A 12,240-nucleotide genomic window follows, 5' to 3' on the forward strand; every position below is an offset into this window, starting at 1 on the left:
TACAAAATTCTAGCAGAAAGGTAAAGGAGATTATTAGTCATAAAAAAACTAGCAGAAAAGGAAAGGAGATTTTTAGTCATTAAAAAATTCTAGCAGAAAGGGAAAGGAGATTATTAGTAATAAAAAGAGAGATTTCCTGACACCAACATGGCAGCATACATATAATATAGCCCCGCCCCAATATCCACCCACAGGACCTGTTTACATCTATAAAAGTCTGACTGAGAGCAACCTCTCCCATTCTCATTTTTGTCCTCAAGATATACACCTGCAAGACTGTGATGTTGCGATAAGTCCCTACCTGCTGACTGTGTCAGTATCCGTCTGGGTTCAGCCTCTCCCAGGCGCAGACCCACATTTTAGGTTGCTTAAAACACCAACAAGGTGGGGAGCCCCTTCTGTTGGTCTTTTGGGGCTGAGGACTTCTCTAACTAGAGATGACAGAACCTCATGTGGTACACCTGAGATGGTGCTTGGCTGCTGGAGTCCATGATGCATTTGTCTCCCTGCACATCAGATGTTGCGCTTCGTTGCTGGAGTCCATGATGCATGTGTGTCTCTCTACACACCTGTGCTGGTGTTTTTTGCTAGAGTCCATGATGCATGTGCGTCTCTCTACACACCTGTGCTGGTGTTTTTTGCTAGAGTCCATGATGCATGTGCGTCTCTCTACACACATGTGCTGGTGTTTTTTGCTAGAGTCCATGATGCATGTGTCTCTCAACACATCTGTGTTGGTGTTTGTTTGCTGGTCAGTTCTCCTACAGGTATGTGCTATTCCTTTTTTGTTTTCCTCCCTTGTCTCTAACTTAATTAGGATTAAAATTTGATTACAGATCTTCCTCTGCTTGTTGTTCTGTGCTGCCCACACACCACAAGATTAGTTCTGTCTTTGTATTTTTGCCACTTAAGTTCAACCAATGACCCCATGCTCTATTATTGGTGAAATGTGTTTTATGATCACAAAAAAAGACACACGTTCACTGCAGAAATTTCAGTTCATAATTCACAACACATGCTGTACATATTCCATTAGATGGGGGTCAGAATTTCCTTTCACATCTAAATGAAAAGATCACTCCACACACTACAATTTTCACATGATAATAATCTCATAATGTACTGGTTCTAGTAATTTGGGTTTTTTCTTTTGTCTGAAGTTTTTTTTTCTTCATCTCTGGCTTTTCCTTTGAACAACGTGCATGTTTGCACAATTTGGTCCTGGTTTTGTGGCTGTTTCCGGTCTCGGTGCTGGCTAAGGCATCCATGCATGCACTGTGCAGATAGCGTGTGGCAGCCATCTTTGCTATGGCATGTATAGGCTCACGCATGCGTGAGGTGGTTTTTGCACTGGAAACATCTTCTGTTTTTCCTTGCTTATGCTGCAGGTGAATGGGGAAGGGGAGGGAGGTGATTCAGGCACATGTCTATAATCTGTTTGATTCTTTCTATGAGTCTCCTTCTTTTCCTTTCTGCACAGAGCTGACATCCTTGCTCCAAAAGGAACTTTATGCCACATAGCCAAGACCTCCATGTGCTCAGGTAAGGACCATCAGTCTGGTAAGTAAGAAGAGGAAAAAGAGTGTCTTTCCATGAGCGTGGCCTTCGTCTTCAGATGCAACTTAGCCCGCTCTTGCTTAAGGTCAAGCTAGGATTGTTGCCATGTAATGAAAAGTCCAGTGTGGACAGTGGCTCATCCATTCCCACAGGTCTCGCCCAGGAAGTGCAGAAAGTTACCAGTGAGTGTCAGCATTACTCCTCCCCTGAGTGCTAATAGCAACAAAAGGCTAAGAAGTGCTGGGCCTGCAGCACTAAGCTATTACCAGACTAAAATGTCTGTGGATAGTGCCGCCAAGACCTCTGTAAGGACAAAGAATGCTGTAAGCCAGGAACTCATGGCTGTTCATGGGCAAGTCACTAATTGAGTTCTCCAACACTTATGCCAGCGGACTCCGGGTGCAAAGTCAAGGACTTAGCCCTGCAGATGAGTTCAAGGCACCACAATTAGCCCTTCTAACCAAGGATGCCCCAAGCCCATTACAGCTAACTGTTTTCCAGGCTCTGAGGGCACCTTTATCCAAGCCATTCACCCCTGCCTTACACCTGGCTACACCAGAGGTAGAAGAGGGTCGGTCGTCCTCCTTGAAGAGACTTAGCAGGTTTTGAGTTCAGTCATTCATTAGGGCAGTTAACCAGGCCCCGAATGGGATGGCCCAGATCACTGCCTTCCAAGTCAGTACATCACATTTTCAAGACACATCCTACCATACTCCCCAATGAATGGAAGGGTGAAGAGGCTGATCCAAGAGTAGTGGCAGTAGTGATATGAAGTTTTACAGAAGTATGCAGCAGCAAAATTATACCCTACTCCAGAGGGAAGTGCCAATTCTCTTCTCAAAAGAATGGCACTGCATCGAGCTAATGCACTTAACATGCATTGCAGTAGCACACAATTTACAGCACTGCACCCTACTGCAAAGGTATTGACACTACCATTATGCATTTTGTCGTGAGTGTTATTCTTCCCAGGGAAGATTCCGTTTACGTTGGCTGTATCTATGATCGATGAATTGATGGATATCTGAAAGATTCAGATTCAGATCCAGATGCAGGGGGTGCTTGTAAGCCAGTGATCCCCATACTTTGTTGCAAGCACAGCACAGTTGGGATCCAGAGAAGAGGTCTCCATCACCCATGAATTGCTGAAAGAGCAGATTATTAGTGCTCTTGGTGAGCTTAAGTGATCAGTGGATTTTGTGGATGAAGTAGCATTTGTTGTTATCAATGTTTCCCTTAGGCAATGCTGCATTCAGCAACAATGAAGAGGGCTTTAAAGCCCAGTTCTAGGTCAACAAACCTGTCCTCAGACAGGGTGGTCGTAAGTGCCAGTATGATGACAATTTTCCCTCTGACTAGAAGTTTGAATATTTCAAGAAACTCACCGCTGCTCAATTCTGGTTGTCCTCAGTTTACTGTGCAGATGGATGGTGCTTGCAGTCAGCCCCTGATTGCTTTATAACAGGGTTTAAGTTTCATAGAGTGGCACACATCCTTGAAATATCAAACACAATTTTCTGGCCACGTTTCAAATTCACATGTACATCCTAACGCTAAGCACTATTCCAGGAGCAATCGGTGGTTAGCCTGGCCTTCCTCCTCATAGGAGATCGAGGCTCCGGTGAGTTCTTTCTGATAGTTTAGTCCACTCTACATTCCAGGACTCAAGATCCTTTTGCCAGAATGTAAAATTTCAAGAGCAAATGGAAAGGTGACGCACAGCCATGGTCCTTTTTAATCCCTTCATCATCCTCTATAGGAGTCTGGTTGATGGGAGACCCCCCCCCACCCCCCTCCCCTAGGTTAGTGTGGTCACCAGGGAGGCTGAATGTGTTCACAAATGTTAATGCCCATTTTTTTGGAATCCAGGGGTGCCATCTACAGTAAAATGGTTACTTTTGGTGCTTTAGTCATCATTCTCCAGAATATTTCTTCATCCTGACCAGAATAGCACATTCCCCTTGGAAGGTGGATGTCCTCTCTGTATACATCAATATTATACTGTCAAGACAGTTGGAGCAGACCTGACCAGTCATCAATATGGAGCCCCAGTTCAATACTCACACAAGCACTTTTTCTTCACCTTTTTGAATGGGCCAAGCAGTTGTCAGCTTCCCAATGCAGGGGTCTCTTGGAAGCTATGATGTCTTGCATCCCTATGCTACCCTAGGCACACTGGACATCCAATGAATTTTCTTTTTGCAATGAAAAAGGCAGTAAATTCAAAGTGCTTCTTACCAGATGTTTAGGAGCCTCTGGTGATGGATATGTCAGGGGAACCCTCTTTTCCCTTCTGGTAGGCTCATTATCCGGGACCATTGTCACCACTGATGCCAGTACTTGGTTTCAAATAAATGGGTTTTTAATCCGAAGATCTTGTCCACATTACTTAGGTACTAGGCCATCCTTAGCTGAGTCTGTTTGCATCATTATCCACTTACAAGGTGCCTCTCTTCCTATCCTCACCTTTTGGTGGAGGAAGTGGAAGTGGATGCCCTCACTCACCCAAGAAATAGTCACCTCACAGATGCCTTTCCTCTACTGCCTATGGTCATGAAGTTCCGGGGAAGACTGTTGTCTGAGGGTCTTACTATGATAGCAAACATGCCTTGGGTTTACCTTAGCTGTGGAATCTAAGCAGGACCAGGCACTTCAGCTATCAGTGTTTCCACAACACCTGTCCCATGATGGCCTGTAAATAGAGGGTGAAGGTTCGGAGGACTTGAGTTGTCTTCTAGAAGTGGTTAAATCCTGACAAGGTTCCAGAAAAGACATTAACAAATCTATTTACTCCAAAGTCTGGAACACGTTCACAGCCTGAGCAGAATCCTTGTAACCCAGAGGTTGCTGTTATTTCCTCACATGGTTCTGAATTTGTTGCTCAGCCTAGTCCTGTAAGGGCTCACATTTCAGCTTTCACCAGGGAAAATGGGCATGTGAGCTTCCAGGGGAATGCTTCATGAGGTCAGTCCTGAGAATAAGGAGGAATAATGTTCCCCAGTAGGTTTTCAGTCTGGTCCTGGCTTTCTTGCCAGAACTCTGCATCATCACTGTCCCTCGATAACTTCAATCGATAACTTCAAGGGGCAGAATATCGGCTCTGCAAACGCTTGGAGCTACAGAGTCCTACATCTTATTCCTTCCAGACAAATTGGGGCCTATGCTCCTCGAGCACTTCTTTTCCCAAGTTGGCTTCTGTTTTCACCTTACAAACAAAGTGGCGGTTCTATCCTTTCCAGGAGATACAGTACCTAACCTACACTGGATGTACCAATGTGTCTAAAATTCCTACCTTCAAGCAGCTTACTAGGTAAAATCCTCCAGAAGGCTGATTGTGTTTCCATCAGGAAAGTTTGGAGGAGGAACCTACAGCAAAACCTTGTCAATCTTGAAGAGTCAAGGTCATCCAGAAAACTTACAGTGCGGCCAGGCAAGAGCCTCTATAAGTGATACTTGCTCATTCAGCTAGGTCAATTTTTACATCTTTAAATGTGGGCATTTGCCTATAGAGACCTATGCAGAACAGTAGGCTGGTTGGTGTGGTGCTCTTGCCTACAGCGCTACAGGGAAGATCCAGGGGCTTGTACATCAATGGGCTTCAATGTAATGACGGTCTAGGCTTGCATGCCCATTGTAGTAAAGTTTGATTATACCCACCCTATTTAGCTCGCTATTTATCATATGTATGCTGCCATGTTGGCATCAGGAAAATGGAAAATTGTATCAAATACTTACCGTAATTTTCTTTTCCTGACGCCAATACATTGGCAGCATACAAACCCTCCCTCTGATCTTTGTGCTTTATGTGGAGAATGGGGGAGGTTTCTCTCAGTCAGACTTTTATAAATTTAAACAGGTCCTGTGGGTGGATATAGGGGCGGGGCTATATTATATGTATGCTGCCATGTATTTCCGTCAGAAAAATTAGGGTAAGTATTTGATACAATTTTCCATTTTTTAGTCATAAGAAAATACTAGCAGAAAGGGAAAGGAGGTTTTTTAGACACAAGAAAAGACTAGCAGAAAGAGAAAGGAGATTTTTAGTCATAAGAAAAGTCTAGCAGAAAGGCAAAGGAGATTTTTAATCATAAAAGAGACTAGCAGAAAGGGAAAGGAGATTTTTAGTCATAAGAAAAGACTACCAGAAGGGCAAAGAGGATTTTTAGTCATAAAAGAGACTAGCAGAAAGGGAAAGGAGATTTTTAGTCATAAGAAAAGACTTGCAGAAAAAGAAGATTTGTTAGTCATAAAAAAAGACTACGAGAAAAGGAAAGAAGATTTTTAGTCATAAAAGAGACTAGCAGAATGAGAAAGGAAATTTTTAGTTATAAGAAAAGACTACCAGAAAGGGAATGGAGATTTTTAATCATAAAAAAAGACTACGAGAAAAGGAAAGGAGATTTTTTTTTCTTTAAATCAAGATAAAAAGTTTATTGAGAAATCGCACATAGAAACAAAGATTGCAACAAGCAGATTGGATCAAAAGCACATCTACAAATAAAGGCACAGAATCGTAGACAGATCTCAGCAACATAGCCAGTATACAGCATGAATCAAAGAACAGCCTGAACCAAAAACATAACGCAAGGCAACAGTCCCATAACCCAGATCAAAATAATTCCCCCCAATCTAACCTCCAGTGGTCTACCCCACCCCCAGCAATTAAAGTAACAGGCGATCTAGGATCAGATCCGTGGGAGCCATCCCCGGACAGCTCAACCAGACTCCCCAGACTTTCTGGAATTTGGCCGGGGCACCCCTATGCAAGTAAATGTATTTCTCCATGCGAAGAGTGTTGCCCAGTTGCTCCAGCCAGAGTCTATATGTAGGAGGTTCCTTATCAATCCAGCGTCTCAGAATAAGTAGTCGGGCTTGAAACAGAGCTCGTGCCGCTGCCTCCCGTAAGTAGCAGTCATCTATAATGTGATCCAGTATACCCAAGAGGCAGTGCTTGGGATCCAAAGGAATCGCCAAGCCCAGAACCCTGTTTATAGTGGAGGTCACTGAGGTCCAATACCGATGCAATTTCGGGCATCTCCATAATAAGTGTATAAGGTCCCCCACATCCCTCTCACATCTATTGCACACATTGTCCGGGCGGAGACCCATAGCATGTAATTTTGCCGGGGTATGATGTACTCGTAGTAAGATATATAATTGGGATACCTGATGGGAAACATTGAGTGAACATATTCTGACTGACTCCAAGGCCTCCTCCCATTGCTCAGCGGGTACCTCCCCCACATCTCCGCTCCACTGGTCACACGCCTTGCACGGATATCTGTCTAAGTATGAACCCAGTAGGGCTGCATAACAAGCTGATATAAAGCCCTTAGTAGAGGTATATTGCTCCATAAGGAAAAATACCGGTGTGGAGGACAAGCTGGAGTGGGACAAGGAAGGTTGAGCCCGGCACGCATGCCGAAGCTGCAGGTAATAGTACTTCATATTATGTGGCAAGGAAAACCGAAGTTGCAATTGCTCAAAGGGCAGTAACTCCCCATTGAGCAGGATGTGTTTAAGATGGGACACTCCATACGTCAGCCACCTACCAGCCTGATCCAGCTTGTCCAGCTCAGGGTAAGAACGATTATGCCAAATGGGACTATAAGAAGTATATCCGGTAACCAGTTGTAGCTGTTTGGCCTTATCCCAGATCTTCTGAAGAAGTCCATAGGTAGGGTAGATTTTATTGGATTTAGCAAAAAGTTGAGCCTCCAACCCCTCAGGAAAGGAAAGGAGATTTTTAATCATAAAAGAGACTAGCAGAAAGAGAAAAAAGATTTCTAGTCATAAAAAAAAGACTACGAGAAAAGGAAAGGAGAATTTTAGTCATAAAGGGACTAGCAGAAAGGGAAAGGAGATTTTTAATCTTAAAAAAAGACTAACAGAAAGGGAAAGGATTTCTTTAGCCTTAAAGAATGCTAGCAGAAAGGGAAATTTGATTTTTTTCGTGGGGAAAAAAAGGTGCAGAAAGCTAAAAGAAATTTTTAGTTAGGAAAAAAAGCTAGCAGAAAAAAAGGCGATTTTTGGCAGAAAAGACATAAACAGACTTCTCCCAAAAACACTGTGCTAGTAATGTTTTTAGACTCCAGTTCACCTTTAAGGTACACAATGCATAGCAAAAAATAAACTATTCCTTTAAGTGTACCTTTATGAACAACAGCCCAGCAGTAAAGAAAGTTTCCCTGAAAATTCTTAGTATGTGTTTTTCTGCCAAAGCTAAGAATGATGTAATAAGATATAAAGTGCTAATAATGTGGAAAGAGAGTGATAAGACACTCAGTTGACAGTGTTAAACCAAGCGGCAATAGGAAGGATAGCAGAACAACGGAATATTGACAATGCAAGCTAGAGAATGTGGGAAGAATCAAGCAGGGAGCGACATTGCACTCTATTGAAAGCCTGCTGACGTCTCATTCAGTGGTGAGAGGAAGCGCCCCCTGCCTCCTCACCTCATTCATTAAAAGCACCATACATAACTGACAGGGGGATTCAGATGCTCCTACTCCTCCAGCTGCAGCAAGCTGATCATCAGCACAAGAGGGAGAGATCCTGAACAAGCCTGACTGTTCTTCAGATCATTCTCCTCTCCTCTGACTTTGTCTGACCTGTGTGAACATAGACCACTGAGTGACAGCTGGGCTTGGCTCACCTGTCCTCTACTTGCTGATCCTCTACTATACAGCACCTGGATAAAGGATTCTTCCACAGCCTCTCAGTGCTGCATGTAAGTTTGTTTCATTTCACTTTAAGGAACTGCATTTAGATCTTACAGATTTTAATGAGCTTTTTTTTTGCCAGACCTGTAGTTTAATAGCCACCAGCCAGTAATGTAGTTGTAAAAACCAATTGTAAGATGTTTGAAGTGGACTACCGAATTTTATTAATAGTTTTATGGCAATCTCTTTTTATAGATGATCTCTTGAATGCTTTAATTACTTTTTACAAGGATTTGCAAGCACTGAATGGATAGAAGGGAATTAAAATAGGTCCCCTGTGGGTGGAATTCACTGTCCTGAATATCTTCAGAGAAATAATGCAGCAGTTAGTAGTGGGAAGCTATTACCGTGAGTCTAATCCATTTGCTTCTGCAGAGAGGTGCTTTCTGACATATGCTGGGTGTGATTCACTTCACTAATGAACGTGACCATTTACCTAGCCTAATGAGGCTAATATATGCCATTTTATGATATATACCATCTTTATTATTTGACTGGTTAATGTGCAGTGTTACTACCAAAACTGACATGACTTTGATGAGCTTTATCACCTGTTAACATCTTATGTCTCAAGGACTTTATCTTGAAATGAATGTCAAATGAGCTTCTAACTTAAATGCAATCAATAAGCCAAGCAAGGGAGTCCCACTCCTCTTGCTACGATGTGTGTGATGTAAGGAACTCATTGCATGGTAGTGAAGATCCCTGGTTGTCAGATCTGCACTTCTTCATCCCTGGTTGTCACATCTGCACTTCTTCAATGGTTTTGACTACCAGTTACTGCCTGCAGACCTCTGGCCATCTCTGGGTGTTTCTGCAGGACACTAGTTGACAATGTAGTTTAACTGTAAATGGTTATGACCTGATAATGTGTGAAACCGAATGATCACCCGCAATGTCCTGCAGGGACCAGCAGATAATAGTTTGTCATAGAGATGAAGGGAGGTCTGCAGAGAGATGCTAAAGACCATCAAAGTCATCAGAGGGCATGGGTGTCAGATTTACAGAATGTCATCCCTTTGTTACTGTCATTCATTACTGTGTCAGCTGGGATCATGGTCACCCTGAAAAGCATACATAGCCAATGGGTAATTTAACCACTTCTGGACCGGAAGGTTTTACCCCCTTAATGACCAGGCCGTTTTTTGCGATACGGCACTGCGTTACTTTAACTGACAATTGCACGGTCGTGCAACGCTGTACCCAAATAAAATTGATGTCCTTTTTTCCCACAAATAGAGCTTTCTTTTGGTGGTATTTGATCACCTCTGCTGTTTTTATTTTTTGCGCTATAAATAAAAAAAGAGCATCAATTCTGAAAAAATAAAACACAATATTTTTTAATTTCTGTTATAATACACAGCCAATAAAACAACAAAAATTTTTTATTTTTTCATCATTTTAAGCCAATATGTATTCTGTCACATATTTTTCGTAAAAGAAAAATCTCAATAAGTGTATATTGATTGGTTTGCACAAACGTTATCGCGTCTACAAACTAGGGGATAGATTTATGGCATTTTTACTAGTAATGGCGGCAATCAGCCATTACTTTTAGCGGGACTGCGACATTACGGTGGATCCCTGTGTTTATCTGTGACAGAACGGCCGCCGTTCTGTGTCTATGGGGAGCGATTGCGGGTGGCCGGCAGACATCGCGTGTCCCTCTGGCCAATCAGCATGCATGCCCCCACTGGCTATTGCATGGGATGACATACAGGTACGTCGCTTTGCGCAATAGAGCCGATCTGCCGCAGTAAATGTGCAGCGGCTGGTCGGCAAGTGGTTAAACACAGTGGGGGTTATTTACTAAAATTGGAGAGTGAAAAATCTTGTGCAGCTCTGAGTAGAAACCAATTAGCTTCCAGGTTTCATTGTCAAAGCTTAATTGTACAAACTGAAGTTTGAAGCTGATTGGGTACCATGCGCAGCTGTACCAGAATCTGAGTGCAACAGTTTTAGTAAATCTCCCCCAGTGTATTGTCTTTTATAGTGTTTTTTCTTAGATAGAATTTTTGATCGATAATTTTCATTGATGCTTGTGGTTCTACCTCGGACATTTACCCTCTGTTTGTTTGTCATGGTGACAGAAAGTGATAGGAAATCCAAAATGTTTCAGTTGTCAAGACTGTTTGTTTGTCCTGGTGGCCACTGTAACATAGACAGAAAGTGATGGGAAATGTAACATTTTCCACTGAACATAATTTGAGGATGGATCTTCTATGGGGATGCATTTTTCAGTGAAAACTGTCTTGGTTAATGTGCAGAGTTACTACCTAAAACTGACATGACTTTGATGAGCTGTATCACCTGTTAACATCTTATGTCTCAAGGACTTTATCTTGAAAGTAATGTCAAATGAGCTTCTAACTTAAATGCAAGCTACGATGTGTGTGATGTAAGGATGTCATTGCACGGTAGTGAAGATTCCTGTTTGTCACATTTGGTCTTCACGTGAAAATGTTTGTATAGCTAAATTTCCTTTTTTCATAAAATTTTTGATTGATGATTTTCATTGATGTTTGTGTTGCTACCTCGGACATTTACCCTCTCTTTTTGTCATGGTGACAAAAATTGATAGGAAATGCAAAATCTTTCAGTTGTCACTATTTGTCCTGGTGGCCACTGTAACAGAGGCAGAAAGTAATAGGAAATCCAACATTTTCCACTGAACAAAATTTGAGGGCAAATCTTCCAATGAGGATGCCTTTTCCGATGAACACTGTCTAAGATAGGGCTGCCATCCATCACTGTTTGCTGGCAGTCCCTGGAAAACAAGCATCTGCACTGATGTCCCCGGCAGCAGTGGTATACTTGAGGGGTGCAGGGGATTTCAGGTGCCACCCATGTGTCCTTCAGCTCTATCAAGCCAGATTTCCCAGTGCTTATAAAGTGGCCCCTTCAACCCCTTATGACCAGCATGAGCTCTTCCCTGCTTAATTTGCATATCTGCATGCACGGCACTCATTGGCTGCCCAGTTGTGCCCATAGATGGCGATCGGGAGGGAAGTACTCAGCATGGTTTAGCAAGTGCATAGGTCAGGAGGAAGTGGCAGGATGTGTCTGCTAAAGGTTCCTGTTATCACAGCAGGGACTACCTTATCCCCTATCCCCGACTCCCCCCTTTGCCCTGTATTATCCATAATCAATGTGAGCTCTGTAGTACTGAACACACTTATCTGGCTGGGTTATCATCAGGCTGCTTAATGTATAATTAAAGACAAAACTTTTTTTTTTTTAGTTTTGGATAGAGTGGACTTGGATTATAACATCTGTTAGGTTTTTATTTCTGTCTGTGCCCCATTAGGGAGATTCACCTTCTCTATTTTCTTGTTTACCATTATAATTGAAAGTAAAGAAAATCCAAAATTTTGGGTTGTCCATAGAAAAGTAATAGAGGAGAAATCTTCCAATAGGGACACTACTTCTGATGACCTGGGGGTCCCCAGAGGATTTCCTTAAGCCTAGTACACACAGGCTAAATGTTGGGCGACATTGGCCGCTTCAATAAATACTGGCTGAAATTCAGTCCATGTATATGGCAGCTGGTCTGGCAGAAGCTGGCAGTTCGACTGGTTTATGTCAGACAAGCATGCTGGAAAACCAGCGGCTCACCAGCTCCCGATCAGCGCTCTCAGCCAGAAGAACAGCAGGGGAGATCGCTGTACTAATATCAGATTGTTTAGTACAGCGGTTCTGACCAGAGCTGTCAACCCACTGAGTTGAACAAAAACCGACTAGTGGTGTGTACTTGGCTCTAATTTGTAGGGATTTCCTCTCTCTTCATAGCTAAAATGACAATGAAAGGAGAAGTTATCATTATGGGAGATTTCAATCTTCCAGATATAAACTGGAAAACCAAAATAGAAAGTTCTACCAGGAGTACAGATATTCTAAATTCCCTACTGGGGTTGTCTCTGCAACAAGTGGTTGAGGAGCCAACCCGGAGGGAGGCCATTTT

General features: G+C 42.8%; 1 long non-coding RNA gene across 1 annotated transcript in view; it reads left to right on the forward strand.

Moving 5' to 3' along the window:
* The first annotated feature begins 7,995 nt into the window (after positions 1-7,995).
* Positions 7,996-12,240, forward strand: part of LOC309551069 — a 92,296-nt gene continuing 88,051 nt past the window's right edge. Inside the window, exon 1 of the long non-coding RNA XR_014225053.1 lies at positions 7,996-8,287. This is a non-coding gene — a long non-coding RNA (uncharacterized lncRNA). The remainder of the gene's footprint in view (positions 8,288-12,240) is intronic.

This window comes from Pelophylax lessonae, assembly GCF_965119305.1.
Source record: "Pelophylax lessonae genome assembly, chromosome: 3".
In the NCBI taxonomy this organism is placed as follows: domain Eukaryota; kingdom Metazoa; phylum Chordata; class Amphibia; order Anura; family Ranidae; genus Pelophylax; species Pelophylax lessonae.